The 17521-nt window shown below is 38.6% G+C and overlaps 2 long non-coding RNA genes across 2 annotated transcripts in view; one reads left to right on the forward strand and one right to left on the reverse strand.

Moving 5' to 3' along the window:
* Nucleotides 1-2795: 2795 nt before the first annotated feature.
* LOC115947445 (uncharacterized) lies at nt 2796-7375 on the reverse strand. Its single transcript, XR_004081373.2, has 2 exons — nt 7282-7375; nt 2796-4768 (listed from the first exon to the last, which is right to left on the reverse strand). It is a non-coding gene; the product is annotated as an uncharacterized lncRNA (long non-coding RNA).
* The window catches only part of LOC115947444 (uncharacterized), a 35678-nt gene continuing 24692 nt past the window's right edge, over nt 6536-17521 (forward strand). Inside the window, exon 1 of the long non-coding RNA XR_004081372.1 lies at nt 6536-6744. This is a non-coding gene — a long non-coding RNA (uncharacterized lncRNA). The remainder of the gene's footprint in view (nt 6745-17521) is intronic.

Consider the following 17521-nt stretch of genomic DNA (forward strand, 5'->3'; position numbering starts at 1 on the left):
TCACTTTGGCTTCTATGTTCTGAACTAAAGCAAAAGCTGCAGCCATGCTTCACTTCTTTCATGTCGGAAATGCAGAGAAAAACTAAATAGTTCAGAATTCCTGTTAATGACAACCACAGACATTTTGAAGATGTCAACCTAAACAGTGCATCTTTAGCAACAAAGCTGTAAGAATTTTCCTGTGGCCTATCATTTAAAATCCTCTTAGCGTGCCATATGCAAAGTGCAAAGGAGGTGACTAGATTTTATTCAAGTTTCACATAACTTTAACTCCACTGATTTCAGTGGCTTTGTTCCCAGGTTCATCTTTGCCATGAATCTGACCAACTTTAGATCCTTATGCTTTACATCGAACCAAGGGGAGTTATTAAAGTATAATTTAAATATAAATCTGTAGGTCTAACTTTGTTTTGACCAAAATATCCTTATGAAGTCATATAAAGTTATGTATAATATTCTGATGAAAAGGTAATTAAGATGCATGCTAAAAGGTCAACAAAGAGAGGTCAGGAATAAGCATGTATTTTTTCCTGTTGTAGAAACTGTGAGCAGAGGTTTCAGTTGGATTTTTTTAACAGTGTAGGTAAGATGGGCTACACATGACTTTTAGAGGCAAAATGTATATGAATATTGCATTGGACTAAATGGAAGCTGTGCCTCAGCAAAACGAGAAAGCAGTGTAATAACTAATTATTTTGGCTCTGGGTGGCAAATGTAGAAGAAATTATTTAGATGCATCTAGATATTCTCAACAAAATTTACACTTCAGATAAAACTGTGTCAATGCTTCTACAACCAAGAGTGAATCTGAAACTTTGCTAACAGGAATATTTTTAAAGACATTGTAACTCATAATTGTTGACTTCTTTTTTTTCCCCCCAATTTGAAAAGATTTCCAGGTTTTGATCCAAAATTGAGTAAACAGCAGGAATAGTCATATAGTGTATTATTGAGGTCTCCTTAAGTACACTTTATCCTGACAGATTAAAAAAAGGAAAAGCAGTACATTTCTTAGTCATAGAAAACATTTTTTCACCTTGTAAGTGGCACTTAAATGAAACTAACATGATTGACAAGTACCTCACAAGCAAGCCTTGGCAACACTTAATGCAAGTCCATCTCTTTGGTGTTTTAAGAAAAATTCCATCACAACTGTTTGTCTTTGCAATAACTCCTACAAAGCTCATTAGTGCCAGTCTTGGTTTATCCCCCATGTTGTGCATTTATCCCTGGGATGCATTATCAACATGTGGCACATGTCCTTGACATGCACAGAAGAGTTGCACCCCAGGACAGCAGCATGCATGACAATAGTGTTGACTCTTACTCCTTTATGGTTGCTGGGATGTAACTGAGAAATCTAATAACTGTGACAGTAGGCCTTTAGGTTTTTTCCTTGCCTTTCCAGACAGTGAAGCTGCACAGACACTAATGAAACGTTAAATGAATAGGAACAGCTGACAAGAGGTACAATAAAGAAGGGACTTGGTAATCCACAGACACTGAGCAGAGATCCTTGGCTCAAGCAGAGAAAGGACAGCACATCGTCGAGTCACAATATTTAAAACAGCTTGCTATACACAGAGGCTTTTGTGTCTGGGTACATGTCTGGCTTTGGAAAAAAAGAAAAGATACTGAAAAGAAATTTCAGCATGGAGCACTTTGGCAAATGTCAGGTCACAAAAAGGGAAAAATGTTTTTTGTTTGCTGTTACATCTTTGTATTTAACATTAAAAAGCATTGGCTAAAAGCACAAATCACAAGTTTCAAAAGAATACATATTTGACAAATATGATAAAGTTGCAACACTGATTCTGTGTGATTCCAGTTGACAGCATGATCTGTGTTGTACATACACTCAGCTTCATTTACAGCTGATAACAGTCTGTAATACCCTTTCATACCATCTAAAACTTTCCCCATAGCTGAGGAATTCTAACAGGCCTAGCTTCCTAAGTTTCATATGCAGCAGAACTGTAGACATAACCAATTGTGCAGTGCACCAGACCATAGTGACTTAAAAACTTTATAGTGGTTAGCTTATGCAACTTGATTTCTTTTGGCTTGTGACTTTAAAATCAGCACTATGGACATTCTGCTTTTCATAATTAAAAATAATTGCAATGGCCAGCCATGTTTTTAAAGCTTCTCTAGCTTTTTATAGTATTCTACAAAAATTTAAGTACATAGTTAAGCATTGTAACTACATGGGGGAAAAAAAAACAAACAAAAAACCCCCATCACCAACCCCCCAAAACTATCTAAAGTAACAAATCAGAAACAAATCTGATTGAACTTATCTGAATTTGTGGGTTTTTTACATACAGTATTTAAACATAGAAGTGCTGAAATAGATGCTACAGATGAAAAGAATTCTCTCAAAACCCTTGATTTACCTGGAATAAAAGTATTTGCATATGTATCTGGAGTATGAAATATACATATTTATAACATGATGAGAGTACTATGGAAAGATTCTAAAATGAGAGAAGCTCTTTGAACAACCACATTAAATTACAGAAGAACTCCTGAGTGTACTAAGATTCTAATAATCAACAAATAAAGGCTTTTACTAGCAAGGCACATAATGAGAGCTACTGTGCAAGAGATAAAGGAGACAAATCTGGTAGTTTATCTCACTGGATCATACAATTTACTTAAATGGTAAATAAGTCTGTCCAGTGTAATGCTTGCAAAAGCTGCCATGTAAATACTGAGCAGCAATTATGATCAATGCCTTTTTAGAACATGTATGTCAGAATTTAGGTGAGATGAAACTGACACAGAACACAAGGTTTAAACAGATGCTTTTTATTAAGCTATGTTAAATGCTACTCCTCCAAATTAAATACAAGTTCCTGGCTAGATTAGGAAGTGATACACATTTCTAAAATGACAGATACAACCTATTTGTTTTGCATTTTCCTAACACATACTAATAGTGGATATCAAATCAAATTAAATCAAAAGTCCTGTGCAAACCTGTAGACTGGAAATCAGGACTCTTTCATTAAACAATATTCAGTTAACAAAATACTTCAGATTCTTGTGACAGTGTTCAACGTGCAAAAGAAAAAGGGACACTGCAAGAAACTCCCACCTTTTTTGGGAAAAAAAATGGTTTTGTATTAAATCCAATGTTTTACTTGAAGTTGTTTTAATGTAATTACTTTGCTGTTGGTCATTTCTTTTTGCCTGAAATTGACAGGATCTGCAGTCAGCCCAAATCCCACTGACATTCATGTATATATGTAAGGTAGAATAAAGCCTCTTCCAAGCCTAAGTAAGTTGTAAACCTTTAGCTCAGAAAAAAAGTTAGCAATCAGCCTTCCCTTATTCAGAACACTTTTCCCCTTTGTCTTACCTATGGCATATCTAATAAAATAAAGAAGCTCCCTCTAGCTCTTCCCATTTTTAAAAGCAATACTGAGAGAGAGCTATAGCAGTATTTCCCTCACATAATAAGTGTACTTGTATTCATTCAGCAATGTTTTCAATTCTATAACTTGAAAGGATGTGGATAGTATGTGAGAACATCTGATACAAAATACAGGATATTAAATACTACTTATTATTGTGCAGCATACTAAAGACCCTCTTAATTTCCAACTTACATTTACTAAATTCTAGTTTGAAATCTTACATTGTTTGGCATCCTAGTCATGAATGTACTTGAACACACACACACTCCATTCCACTTTCCAATTACTAAGAGCAAAAGAATATAAGAAAAACAGATAATACCATAGCCCCATTTTAGAACCCAGGTTTTAAGTACAGAGTGTTCTAGTTCAAAACCAATTTGTTTGTATACACTGTTTTTTTCCAGAGAACCAGTAATGCCAGTGGTAATTTGCTGACTGTATTTTCACCTACCATAATATTTACACATATTTACACATACCATTTGTAATGGCTTTTACTGTTTAATCTCCACTGCATTTCAGTATTGGATACTATGGTATTACAGTTATTTAGCAGGCTATAAATAACATAGTTGGCATGTGCAATTGATATTTTAAATGTCTTACAACAACTGTAAAAGCCTCATTACAGACTAGCATATCATTTCTAACAAGCAAGTTCAACTGACAAATACCAAAGCAAACCTGCAGTCTATGCTGCAAGCATGTTTGTTTTATTTAAACGATACACATTTAATGTGGTGTGCAATGGACCATCCATAAAGACTATAAATAAGAAAGCGAAATTCCAAAGTAATAGAGCGGTGAAGTTTTCTAAAATAAAACTAAAAAAAAAAAAGAATTCTGAATAACCACAGAAAGAATAGCTTACTTTCCCCTCCCCCTCTTATGAGCTAGTGTCCAATTTCTTCTTTTCTGAACAGCTGTATTATCCAACTTAAGTTGCTCTGCTAATTTCAGTCCCACAAGGACTAACTTGGAAGGCAAAAAAGTACTAGAAAAGATCAATTTGCTGGGAAAGATCAAATGAGAAAACTGTGGGGACAGCACCAGGTCAGAGTGTGAAGAACTAAGCAGACCTGTTCTTCATTAACTTAAGCTCTCTTGGGAGGTCACACACTACCTGTCCATGGGCTTATTGAACCGCCTAACCCTCATCTCTGTACCATTCTTCTGGGCCCAAGTGAATCATATCCTGCTGCTGACAAGTTAGCAGGGGACTGCGGCTGCAACATGAAAGTACTTTTCTTTCTTGTCTAAATCAGGCAGATTTTTGAAAAGACGACACAGCACTGACTCGTGACACGGCAAGATGAAATGAGAGGTCTGGGCTGGTCTTCGAGCTGTGCAGATAAAAGTAATCAAATGACACTCCTGGAATGCAAATTGGCATTCTTGACTGCAGCAATTGCACAACCATGAAGCATCTCTGACAGCAAGCAAGATTAGAACAAAATGTTATGTAAAGCACTGAACTCAAAAATGCACCAGAAAATTCAAACTGTAACACATTTTAATATTGCAATAGTCATCTCTGCTTTTGTCTGTTCCTTTTACTTTCTTTACGTAATCATACACACCCTTCATAAATACCTCAATAACAAAAATGAATTATGGTTAAAGGCAGAGATCTGCTCATATTCCCCCCTAAAATACCATAGTGTTATGTTCTTACAAAATAATAATAATACCAAGGCAGTGTTTTTCTGTTGTATATGTAAGATGTGTGCTTAAGGAACACTTCACAATCTCAGGTCTTAATAGGAGTTTCAAGATTTGCCCATAACAAATTAGTTTAGAAATTACATTTAGATTTTCTTCTGCATCTGGATCAGGTAAAGATGGATAATGGGAAATATTTAGTGAATAAATTTTAAAATTCATGTGCTTTAAAATTTTAAAGCAGAACATATATAGACCTAGATGGTTCATTAATACAGGCCAGCTTAAAATGAAACTGCAGCGTATCACACAGCTCATATGCCCCATTAAATTTCAGATTAAAAATTCCTGCAATTTTTGAGGGCAAGGAAAGTTCCACATGCTTTTACAGGAACTTCGTATTCTTGTGCAGATCTGCTGATCAGGCTTATTAAATATTACTGTTTGAAATGAACTCAGTAATTAAGCTGTGAACATTGACAAAAAATGCTACCCCATTTTAAAATTCATCTATGGAGATGGGTTATAATGCAGAAGGGAAATGTAAGATAATGAAAAATAAAAGCCCACTTCCACTAAAAAAATATTTCAACAACTCCAAGGCACAGCTAACATACCGGTTAAGAAAAAAAGTATGTAATATCCTGATTTCTTACTTAAAAATAGCTTCAAAACATTTTAACTGTCAGCCAGTCACACACAAAAAGACACTCTTTGCCACTTTAATCCTGGGTACACCAGATTATTACATGATGGCTTTGTGCATCAATTTTACAACAGCTTAACTCTAAGGTAAATGGGAACCATCATAAATTGCATGCTGCTTTCAAAACCACTTTCATTTCTGTCAGCGTTACTGTAACCACAGTCCTGGGCACATGCTGCTCTCCCCCCCTCCCCCCCCTTTTTTTTGTGTGTGTGTGTGTTGCCTACATTTGACAGTTGCATCTCCTACACTCCAATTGTGGCTTTGATCACTGAAACAAGACGTGTCATGTTAGGAAGAGAAGAAGAAAATACAAATCCTCCATCTCAAGCTCTCCATTCACACAGACATACACTGTATCTATAGTTTGAGTGTTGTGTATACATACATATATATACACGTATGTATACACATGTATACATACATGTGTGTGCATGCGCACATATGCACACATGACAGATACATAACATCCCTGGAGTAAGGTGAAAAAGCTGACTGAAAGCAATGCAGTAGTCAAAGAGAAATTGAAAATACACCACTGAATACGGGCTGATCACTGCTAATCACTGAGGTCAATCCACTTGTTAATAGGAACAGTTATAATTGCACGTTTAGTCATGGCTGCAAACGTGCTTGTTCTTCGCAGCTGTTTAATCTATCTTCACATCACAACCCAGGCAAACAATCAGTCAAACTAGGTCCTCAGTCATTGTGATTTTTAATTTTTAAGTTAAGAAATCGTGAAAGCCCCAACCCTGCTTTGCAAAACCCCTGCTGTAAAGGAGACGTACATTTTCACAGCGCATGAAATAAGCAGAAAAAACTCGCTCGAAGTTGCTTTTGGGGGCTTCCTCCCTCACAGCGCATCAGCCTAACTCTGCAAGTTCTGCTAACAGCCACTGACTGGAGAGGTGCAAACTGCAAGCGCATGCACAACAAAAAGTTACAGAGGTAAGGTGGATTTACACTTCTGTCTCCCTGCCGCAGGCGTTGTTTGACATGCACACAGCTCCTTGCTCCGCTCTGAGGTTACCTTTACATTGTGTGCAAACCTTACTCATTTCCGAGCAGAAGGAGGTGTCCAAAAAAGACCAGATCACCATATGTCCTGTTCAACCCCACTCCACCTTCACTCTCCATCCCTACGTACGCATACTTTTTTTTCTTTTTTTTTTTTTTGTACCCTAGCCCCTCATCTCTAGTGGAGAAAAGGAGGCGGTAAAAAGCATGTGGTCATCCCATTTCAACCCCCGAAACTCACTTAAAACTTTAGCACAGCCTCTTAGTCATTTTCCCCCCCAATCCACGCAGCACAGGGCTGGTTTATTTATTTATCATCCTACTTCTTCTCTTTCCCCGGCTGCTTATTTATTTGAAGGCTGAAGCACACCGGATAGCGAGCTGGGCTGCTTGTGTTACTGCACAATTTATTAGTCAAATCAAAGTAAAGGCTAGAATAAAAACGAAAGGCTGCTGGAAACTTCTTACCATCTCTGCATGCTGGTTGTCAAGTGCACCCCCTGTCTCTCGATCTCCTCTCAGCGGCAGTGCCTGCACCCCTCCTTCTGCCTCTGGGCTCTCAGCGCCTCTCGCTCGCTTTCCCCCTCTCTCCTTGTCTACTACCACCCCCCGCAACCCCCCTCCCCTTCAGGTGATTTGAGCTAAAAAAATAGATTTTAAAAGGAAAAATATTCCCCCCCTCCTCCACCACCCCTCCAAAAAAAAAAAAAAAAAAAAAAAGGCAGCAGTAGCGAGTCTCTCCCTCCGCCCTCTTTCTCTCACTCTTCCAAAACTTCAACCCCCAAAGTTCAGTCCGAGCAGCAGAGAGGAAGGAAGAAAGAAAGAAAGAGAAAAAAAGAAAAAGAGCTTTGGGCAAAGAGATGGAAGTGATGGGAGGAGGGACCCAGGTTCGGGTCAGAGCCTCCACAGGTTGGTTTGTTGTTGGGTTGTTTGGCTAGGGAAGGGGAGGCGGCGGGGTGACGCTTAGGAGTAGGTTTGCGAGGGCAGCGTTACTCCTCCGAACCCCACGGTCTCGAGCAAGGCAGGCAGGCAGAGAGTCTGAGGGAAGGAGTACTGGGGGGGGGGGGGAGGGGGGGGCAAAAACTGACCCCTTTCTGCCTCGTCCCTCCCGCCCAAACTTTCTGTCCCAAGCAGGGGCTGCGGCGGCGGTCCCCCGCTCCCACAGCTGTCAAAAACGCCCCGCGGCAGCCGCCAATTTTGCGGTAAGGGCGGCCGGCTGTGCCGCGCGGGGATAGCCGTCCCTCTGCCTCCCGTTTCCCTCTTCCCCCTTTCTCCTTCCCGCTCCTCCGCCCGGTTCCTTCCCGCAGCGGCTGCAGTCTCTGCCGCTGTTTCTTACTTATCAGCTTCAGGCGCTGCTGGAGCGAGCGGGAGAGAAAGTGGCTAGGAGAAAGGTGGAGGGAGGGCTGAGAGAGGGGAAAAGACAGGACGGAAAATAAAGCGTAGCCCAGAGGAGGTAGGGGGAGAGGGGAGAGCGTTAGAAGGGAAGCGAAAAGTTAGACAGATGGAAAGTTTTCGCTTGTGGTGCCGGTTTCCCGCTTCCCACCCATTGCTCCATCAGCTCCCGGGGCTCTGCTGCGGCGGCGGCTGCTGCTCGGTGTGGGATCTGAAGAAATTTTTTGTCAAAGGGTGGGTTTTTTTTGGTTGGGGGGGGGGGGGGGGGGAAGGGAGGCGGGAGGAGGTGAACCGTCACGGTTGTACGTTTGCAGGGAACAGACAAGAGTCACATCTGTGTGTGACACGCAGCCAAACCGAGCGAAACCCTGCCCCGGCGACGCCGCCGAAACGCAGGCGCTGCGGCCCTCAGCACGCAGCCACACAACGGCCACCGCCCGCGCCACCCCCTGAGGGAGCGCGCGCGCTGAGGAGCTGGTGGGGGCGGTGGGGAGTGAGCGCCGTTCCGCGCCCTCCCGCGGCCGCACGCGTACCACCGGGCGCGGAAGGTAGGTGCAGCCGTTAGCTGCCGTTCCGCGGCGGCCGCCTCCCTGCCTGGTCCGCTTCTCGGTCGTAGGAGGGCTGCGGACCGTCCGTCCCTGCTCGGCGCCCTTTCTTCCCCTGCGAAACCTTCCCTTATCCCCTCTTATGGCCGATTTAAAGCGTTCTCCCACTCTCACGTCGTCGAGGGGGTGGGAGACACCTAATGCATAGCCTGGGTCGCTGGGCAAAGGGTAGGTGACAGGAGGCTGTCATGCTTTACCTAGAGATAACGACAGCCGACTGTTAGGCCACCCCTCGTGTCCTGCCTTTAAAAAAAGGCACTGAGATTCACTAGCTTGACCCAAATTAGGTCCCTTCCGCAGACTCTGTATAAACGCGAGAGTAGGAATGGCTATTTAGAAAGTGAGCATACGAGAACTTTTCAGGTAACATGAAATACAAATACCAGGATATTTTGTCATCTCCCTTTTGGTGTGGATGGACATTTTAATGACTGCACAGGCACGTAGGAGAATCTAGAGATGAGTCAAGTATGCGAAATAGGTAGCTACTTGGCCCTTCTGATTTTATCTGATCTTCTGTGGACTAAAACCACATTGGACTCTTAATGTAATGAACAGCATGTCCCTCTGAATCACCAAGTTTCTATGCGTTTCACCATATTTTGCCATCTTTGTGCATTTCCAATGTATGTCGGAAGAGGGAAGAGTAAATTATCTGTATTTATATCAAAACCAGCTTTTCACAAAAGCTAGCTTGGCTGTATCTCAACGTTATGTGTGTTTCTGTGGAAACTTAGTTCTGTTTTCTGGGTATGTGTCAGGTACGTTCATTAGGCATAATATGTGTCAGCTTATGGACAGGATTTTTTCAGTGTCCACGCTTGATCACAATTAGTTTCAAATCTTGAGCTCAACGAGCATGTTTCAGGCCCTAGACAACGATTCAAAAGGATTTTGCACTTTTTAGGGTTTAGTTGTTTGAAGCTTGTTTTTATTTTTTATACAAGTTCCATTACCAACTTGAGTAACTTGTGGTCATTTGAAAAAATTTTACAGGACTAATTAAGCCATGATTTGCTGCGTTTTCTGTCAAAAGCGAGAGATAAGAAAAAACTAGTTAATTATTTTAAAGTCTCATCGTACAGAAAAACGCATCTCATTTGCCCTTTTGAACTAGTGAAGGGCCAAAAGTTGCCTAAAGATTGTGTCCACACAGCCCCCTAGTGGTTAAAGCCCTGTGAAGTTCACATCCGTGTCCTCTCATGAGGAGAGAGGGTCATCTGCTTGATGCAGTTGAAAAAGTGCTGCAACCTTGGCTCGCAGAAGGCATGGTCACCCGCTTGATATGCCATGCCCATTATAAGGCAAATCTGTTACTATACAATTTCACAGGAGCGATTCAAAGGCTATAAGCATACTTTGTGGAAGAAAAGTCTTTCTTTGGAAAAGAAGATTTCCTTTTAACTGGGGCTAGGCATTTGAAGGACATATTCCTATATGCACTAAACCCAGTAGATTACAGTGATAATAGTCTATATAACACACAAAAAATGCCTAAAATCTGAATCTGTTTCTTCAAAGAATATGTGAAGTGTACCACAGTTATTAATAGCTTCCTGTTACTTTATTTTCAAACATTTTAAGTCATTTTGTATGAAAAAACTAATAATGCCTCATGGAGTCATTCTTTTGTTATCTTCCTTGATACTTAATTCAGTTTTTTTAAACCTCCCTTCTTTCTCTTTTTTTTTTTCCCCTTCCATCTGTCAATAAGCCAGTGGCTTTTGTATTGACAGTGCATTACAGCCTCTTGAAAGCTGTTGAGGAGGTAAAATAGCTGGAGGCAAGTTGGCTGTTGGGAGTTCTGATTCTTGGGTTGACAGTATGGGATTACAGGATAAACATTGTGGAATAAGACATTTCTGCTGAGAGGATCAGCAGCAAAACAGCTAACTGGTGACATTAGGATATACACCGTTAGTAGACTAAACAAGCTCCATGCTTTTGCAAAATTTTGCATGTTTGCAATTGCATTTTCAGTCACATGCATAGTAGTGTTTTTAAGTTTGCAGTGAGTTTTTGCTTTCAAATTTCCCTACTATGTGAGACATTCTGAGGTAATCCTAACAAGATAGGACCCTTGTTAAAATACTGTACCATTCACCTGCACAGTGATTTTTGTTTCTTTATATTGCTGTGGTGACTGTGACATCAGCACATGTCATAGATATTGCAGAAAGTGAAAACATATCTTTACTTGTAACTAAATGAACACCTCAAAAACTGGTGTGTAGATTCAAGCTGTATATCAGGACCGTCTTACGACATCTCAAAGTGTATAATTATCTTAAATTTTGCATAAGGGTTGCAGGGAGTAGGATCAAAGGCTAAACTTTGCCTTGTCTTTTAGACTAACAGTATTTGTTAGTGAGAAAGCAGTGCCTCTTACAGTTTCAGCCTCATCAACAGGAATATTACGAGTATTTTATCACTGTAGTTTTCCTTCAAAACCAGTTATACCCACTATAAAGAATTAGTAGTACTCATTGGTCTGAGATTAATTAGCATGAGCAAAGTTAGTTGGAAAAGTCATTTTCTTCGCTTTCATTTTTATTTTCCAGATTGGAGCTCTGAGAAATTGGCAGTTTGAGACAGTCTGAGTAGGAATTGCAGCTTGAGAGGAATGGAAATATAAGTCATCCAAATTGTGATGTCTCCACACTGTGGTATTTCTTGCTGTCTTGATCTTCCTACTCACATAAGGAATTTATGGTTCACTTGAATCTTCTGCCCATTTTGCAAACCTGGAGGTTCTGTCTGGAGGATGTTCCCAACCAACATAGCAGAAGTGAGACTTAAGGCACCAGTAGCATACAAGAGGCTACAGCAACATAACAAACTGAAATCCTCCATGGCTGACAAAGTGAGAAAGAGCACTTCTATAGTTATTATACTATAATTCAAATATAAATGAAATCTACAGTTTACCAGTAGAAAGAATCTCCAGCCGAGAAATTGCGTCATCTTGAATAGAAAATCAATGTTCTCTAATCAATAGCTAGTAAAGTGAAAAATTCAGCATAAAAATAACCATCTCTGTTTTAGACCGATACCATTATGAAGTCTTAATATTTTTATTAATTTTATTAATATATATGGCTGCAGCATCCATATGCATATTGAATATTTATATTAAATTCCTATGCTCAGTATTACTGTTGATTTCATTTACATTTAGAACTTTCTAACTCCTGTTAACCAAGTGACAAAATGTAGCACAAAGTTCATGAATGTCTCTCAATAACACAGATATTTTAGTTTTCCGAGTCAAAAACCATTTTTGTCACTCAGGAAGAGAATTCAAGATCAGCTAATCCCCTTGCCTCTTGCACTAAAATACAAAGGTGATTTGAAGTCTTTCCAGCACTTAAGTATTTCTAGATCTTCTCAGTCATAATGGTGTGTTTTTGGAGATAAAAAAAGGTTGTCTGCAGCATATCCATTTTTTTTCTTTTTGTACTATATCCTCTATACCCAATCTTTTCTAACTCTCTTTTAGAGGTTGCTACCATGCAGTTTGATTTATCTTAAACTTTCCCAAATGCATTAGCAGATGTTCTTAAAGACAAACGTACTTCCAGTACTTTATGAGCTCAGTTGAAAGAATATATATTAAAAGCAATAGATACAGGTGCTACTTTGTAGTACTACAACAGCTTTTGTAAGGGACACTAGAAGGTTTTAAACATGAGCAAAGAAAACTGTTCAATCCACTTTAGAGATGAAGAGAATAAGTGCAATATGTTTCAGCAACTTGCTTAAAGTAGTAAAGCAAAAATACATATTTTGGATCTATTAGTTCTATGGTCATAATTTCTTCAATGAGAATATACACATTTACATTTAAAAGCTCTCTAGATTAAAGTTTCTTCTTTCTATATTGACACTTCCAATCTCTGTCCATCAAAATTGTTTTATATAGCTCAGTAATTGCTAGTCAGAGACCACACGTAGTGTTCTATATGCATTCTGGAATATGTCTCAGCTTATCTCATATAACACTTGAGGGTATTTTTCCCAAGTGAGTCTCAATGTTTTTCAGTTCTCTTAGTGTTTTACCATTTGTTTTCCTTATATTACTCCAGTCAAAAGTGATTGCCTTGGAGAGTTAGCTGTAAGCATGATGGGAAAGTCTCTCTTTTTTCTCATGCAGTTTAACTGCTTTAGTGTTGAACTTTAATTTTTGATGGGATTTTACTTCTTTTATCATAGTATCTTACAATGAGCATTTCTGCACTTAGCTTGCTTTCCTAAATGAGTTTTAACAAATAAAAAGCCCCAGTCACAGCCAAGAATGATTGGTCACTCAGTGTCACCAACACTGTAAAATCAACACTGTAAAAGCAATAAAAATATCAAATGTAATATTGCATGGCAAGTCACAAAATCTGTCATGTCCAGTCTTGAAAGGTTACTGCTAAGATTTCCCTGCTTTTAGCAGAAAAATTTTTCTGCTGTTTCACCTTGTTTAAATGGATGCTGCGACCTAAGCAGAATACAGTACAGAACATTAAAGGAGGCTTTAAACAGTATGGCATAATGATTCCTGATGCATCAGAACTTTTTATGACTTTTTTATTTTGTTTATAATTGCTTCAAATGTTAAAATATAATTTGATCTTCATGTCAACAGAAAGAAGACAAAGAAGTTGACAAAATTAAAAAATACAAAAAAAAGAGACCAACTTCTAGATTTTAAGCTCTCCTAGAAGAGGATTCAGCTACTCTTAACAGCAGATGTAATAGCTCTTGTTTTAACTTGAGCTTCGTTCTAAGCCTCACATCGAAAGAACTGGTTAAAATGCCAGGTTCTCTTTCTGCTCTTTAGCATAAAAATACTTTGTTGAGAACATCTACTGGATTTATTTTCTTTCTCACACTGTGGCCAGATGCAGTAGGAAAACGAAAGTGTAGACTTTGCTACAGGCATTGCTTAAAATCTGAGGAATGTGGAGAAAGTAGGAAATGAAAATAATTGTGTCCAAAAACTACTTTCCTTTTTATAAGAACTTTTTTATCCATGCACTTCTACCACTGGATCATAGGATCATCAGCCAAGTACTGTTTGGAATTGACAGTGCTATCCAGGTAGCGCTCTGAATTTCCTTTCTGTCCTTTGGCTGCCCCACTTCCAGTTAGTTTGATTTCATAGAATCATAGAATTTCACATCCAAAGGGTTGGTCTTGGCTGTTGGACCAATCTCTCCAAATTTGTGGATGTTCTAGTTGAATTTTCTAAATCAAAAATACTAAATTGACTTCATCTGTATGTATGTATATGTATATGTGTGTGTGTGTGTGAAATGAGTAAAAAGAATATATGCTATGTGTGAATGGATATACAAGAAGAATAAAGGAAATACGGAACTGTTGGCTAAATGGTTCTTTTTAAAATTTCAAAATGTTGTGGAGTCAACTCAGAATTCAAATGTGGATCTTTTAGCATTGATTATGCAGGGCAGGAGAGTCATTATATTTGTTTTCAAGGAGAGAAAAATGTTATTTTCTGCTATGAAAGTTAATTTACATATATGCTCAGACAGACTTTCTGTAATCCACTGTAACAGTACTGTCAGTGAATATCTCAAAGCAGAGATAAATGTGGAGAGGACTGGCCAATGGCTCTAAAGAAGAGACAAAGGAAGCTACCATTTGAAGAGCTGTTAGAAGCAATTATCCGTGAAATACCCTGAAAGGCTGGATATTCTCAGAACATGGCATCAGTATTACCTGAGATTCTCTTTGTAAAACTATACTGTATATGGTGAACATTTTAATTTGACCCTGTCTTTCTGATTTCTGAGTTCCATGCGCTTGTATCCTCTGCCCTATGTCTTCTGCAAACAAACACACTGTGTACAAGCAAAAGACTTATTAATGTTTGATACATGTAAGTAAAATAATGTTGGTAACACTCTGCCTTTGTGATCTAGACACCATAATTTGAAATGTTCTAACACTCAGAAGCATCAAAACAATTATAATATTTTTTATTATTTATGCAAAAAAACTAGCCATTAAAGAAACCAACCTCCTCAATCTCCCCACCTTCTCCTTTCTTTGCAAAACAGCTTGAAACTGTCTAAGGTGACAGTGTTGTTCCACAGATCACTGAAGTCAAGTTTCTTCTGCCTGACCTGTTACTGCCAATAAATGAGTATTGCAGTGGTAGCAAACTTAGTGTGTTACTACTGAAGAAGATATGCCACAAGCTGTGAGATGAAAACTCTGACAACTGTTCCAAAATCAAAATCTCAGCAGCAGTTACTCAGCATTGTTGGTCCAGTAACATGACTGGCAAATATCTGAACTCAAAATACCAGCTTTACTACTCCATAGTGTTTACCAGAATAATAATAGAATAAGCTGAATCTTCAGATCTATATACCTAGCAGTAACAGCCTTGTGGGTTTTGGTGGCGTGGAAAGTATATGAATCGAAGCTTTATTGTCAGTGCCTCCCATAACATTACTGCTATTTCCTGTTTCAGCCTTTAATAATATAGGATAGGTTGGGGTTTCAATGTGTTTTCTTTTTTTTTTCCCCCTTTGAAAGTTTAAGGAATGGTTGAAAGACAGTCCAAGACACATTTTTAAAAGGAAGCTGGATAGTTACTGTCTGCATTCTTCTAACTCATTTCACGTATTTGTCTTAAAAGACAAGTACTTCTTCAGTTCTTTGTGTTCTTATTCCTTTACAGACCAAATTCACACACACACCCCACACAGAGGCATTACTTAGTACTGTGTAAGAGATGTTGATAAAATTGTAATCATTACTTAAAAATGGGAGCTAAAATAAATCCTGTATATGAAAGAAAAGATGATCTTTATCTGGAGTGCCACATTTATGCGGAGAAAAGACACAGACATCTGGTCCTCCACATACAGTTTTAGGAGGCATTTATTCAGGAAATCTGTTGTAGAAGCATACCAGTGGATGCAGTTTTCCAGACTCCAGAGGAAAATCTATTCATTGAGAGTTCAACTCTCAGAATACCTCACTTTGTAACAGAGGGGCATCAAACAAAAACATAATGAGCTATTTCTAGCTTTCATAATACTTCACTCTCTATTTGCCTTATTCAAAACAATTTCACTTACCTCCAACCCTTAAAGCTCTTATGGTATTGTTATAAAGTCTAGGTCAATAATTTAGATTCTAAATTTAGTTACTGATACCAGGAAAATAAATCTGTCAATATAATGTAACAGTAGGTTACTGGTATCGTGCTTTTTAGAGGAAATGCAAGTATTGTGATGGTGGGCAGGAGACAAATCATTCAGCATCACCACTGTATATGGCAAACAGAGATATGTTCATTTTAAACTGAATGTGTGCAGGCTGTGTGTCACCTTGAATCAAAGGAATTGCAGAGTTTTGCATCCAGATGAAATCTCAGGATTTCTAATTTGTTTTGAGACAAGATTAGTATGTGTAGAACATCTGTAAGAGATATTGGTCCAGAATATTTTTTTTTTAAAATCATATTAGTACCCTCCAAAAGTGACCTGCTCCAGTACTTCACTACCTTTAGATCCTCCTAATAGCTAAACATATTTTTTTTTCCTGTAAATAAACTGATTGCTTCTAAATAAACTGGTTCCTTCTTGTCCTTATCTTAGACTTCATAGCAGACTTCTGAACACTGGAAGACCTTTATCATGTTCTTTTCAGACTTCCACCTCCCCCATAGATCAAACAATGCCTTTTCTTACCAACATTACTCATGGATTGTATTTCTGAAAACTATTAGCACTCTTGCTGCTTTTCCCTAAGTACTACTCAACTTACTATATATGTCAGCAAGTTTACGGGACTCATTTGCAAATAGTTCTCTAGCTGAAGCTTCACATGTTGCATAGACAGTAGAGTAATGACCTCATGTGCTTTATATACAACAGCTCAAAAAGACATTTGCTTTTTAATGTCATACTCATCTACTCAGTTTATGTTCCACTCTAACTTGATCTCTCTATCTGTGTCACTGTGATACACAATATTCAATAAACTTTTTTAATGATTATTATTTTTGCCTTACTCTGTGGTATTCCTTGCCAGTTACTTTTAAAGAATCATTTCTTATCTGCTGTTGATTTATCAAGGCCATGTAAAATATGCTTTACTCTGTCATAAAAGTTGTAACTAAAATTATGATCAACCTTACAGTTGTCAAAACTCCTCTGTTCCAAGAAGCCATGACATCTGTTTCAAGACACAGCTGAGCTTGGTAATTGTGACCCTGCTCTTCCAATGATTGCCATCTCAGTTATGAAAGCAGTACAGATGTTATGAAGTGTCACAGAAATCAGGCTAATAAATGCTTTTACATCAGTCTCAAAACCCATTTTTGCTAGCCTGGTAGCTCTGTGCAGAATTAGCTTGTATTGTAAAAAACATATCCATTCAGGTTTAACTACAGCCTTGCCAATATAGCACACTGAAGTTACATCAACAAAACTGTGAAAACTTGTCTGTTCTTCTTTATCTTCTATGAAAAGAAAACTACTTTCACAGGCCTATCCAGGAGAACAATTTTTGAGAGTGCTAAACTCCCTTAGGCTTCACATAGAGCTGTTCATTTGCTTAACATTAGCAGAAACAATTAACATTAATAAAAACTAGCTCTCCTGTAATGATATATTCTTAAGTTTAAAAAATGTATTTCATGCACGGCCCCTTTTTTTGTAAAATCACCTTAAGAATGACAA

Source organism: Melopsittacus undulatus, chromosome Z, assembly GCF_012275295.1.
Source record: "Melopsittacus undulatus isolate bMelUnd1 chromosome Z, bMelUnd1.mat.Z, whole genome shotgun sequence".
NCBI lineage: Eukaryota > Metazoa > Chordata > Aves > Psittaciformes > Psittaculidae > Melopsittacus > Melopsittacus undulatus.